Source organism: Lactuca virosa, chromosome 5 (assembly GCF_052849685.1).
Source record: "Lactuca virosa cultivar CGN04683 chromosome 5, Lactuca_virosa_CGN04683_v6, whole genome shotgun sequence".
Taxonomy (NCBI): domain Eukaryota; kingdom Viridiplantae; phylum Streptophyta; class Magnoliopsida; order Asterales; family Asteraceae; genus Lactuca; species Lactuca virosa.
Genome location: NC_136430.1, coordinates 102076736 through 102078219, shown reverse-complemented (window position 1 = coordinate 102078219; position 1484 = coordinate 102076736).

Sequence of the window (1484 nt, the reverse complement as noted above, 5' to 3'; positions counted from 1 at the left end):
GCTCTCAAACTTACTCAAGCTTCAAGTCATATTCCTCCAAAGCAATTCCTAGATTCTTGTAAGTATCTCATTTTCTTGACTAGTGATTCTCCATATTCTTCTGTAAATTTCATTATATTTACACATAAAATTATGGGTACATATTCTTAGGATATTCTAAAGTTCAAAGGGTTATCAAACTCTTCAAGTGTTAGAACTTGGAAACTCCTTAACACCTCTCAAAATCATCCAACAAGCTAAACCAAGGTGAGCTTCATACCCCTATTTTTCGAGTTTTTTTTATTGTTTTTGGGGGAGAACACAAGTCAAAATCTTGTTTTAAACCTTGATATATTTGTTGTTATGCTTATATGCCAAGTTATATGTGCTAAAGTTATGAAAACTCCAAGAACTCGAAATCTTGAGCAAGTCTCAAGAGTTTGAATCATATATCACAAATTATGTAAAGGAACAAGAACTAGTATGTTACAAAATATAAGTTACAAATTTTTACGATAAGAACCATAAGTACTTACGTCAAAAATTTGCTTAAACAAGTATTTTGGAGGAAATGGACCATTTTCAACAATTCACATAGCTTTGAGCCACCTTTTGACAAACAGGAGTCTTATTTGATACATTATAAAATGTAGGACCATTTTTGCCAACATCGAGAATATTGGGTCATTTTGACAAGCTGGATTTCTACGAAGGAGTATTTCTATAAACGAAAACGAAATATCTAGTCAACGAGTACAACTATTGTTATTTATTTAATAAATAGCGGATTACAACGATTTTCACAACACCTGTTAGTATTCTAGTCAGACACATCTTCACAGTATCTATATATATATATATATATATATATATATATATATATAATAGTGTACGCTTAAAGTCTTGTAAGAGTTATAACCAGAGTCTCCTGGAGGGGGAGCAGAAATTTGTATATAGATCTATACGGGGTTGACACCCCGCACCTTCGTTGTTCGCTACAGCTAGACCGTCCAGTCTAGGGTGACAAATATCTTAAACGAAACCGATGCCTGAAGAACGTCAGAACAGGGACTCCGTCATATTAGTATGGTTATAACGACTCACTTAGAATATAACAGTTATTATTTAGAACTTTACGCAAGTTACACCTTTCGATTGTAAACAACTATTGTTTAAATACGTTAAACGAAGCTTTTACCACACAAAGTCTTAGGGTTTCAAGACTACCATTTTATACATCTAAAAATATAGGATTTTCTGGGGAAAACGATTTTTTACGATTTCGAAAAACGAAAACCTAAAACACACATGCAACTATACTCGATTGGAAACAAGACTTATAACTATTTTGATAAGAAAATATGGGATTTTCTGGTTTTCCAACTATCACAGATTTTTATACAAAAATGCTTATGAACTCACCAACATATTTTATGTTGACGCTTTTCAAACGACTTGTATTCTCATGAAATCAACAAGAAGGTTAATGGAAATGCGGATTCAAG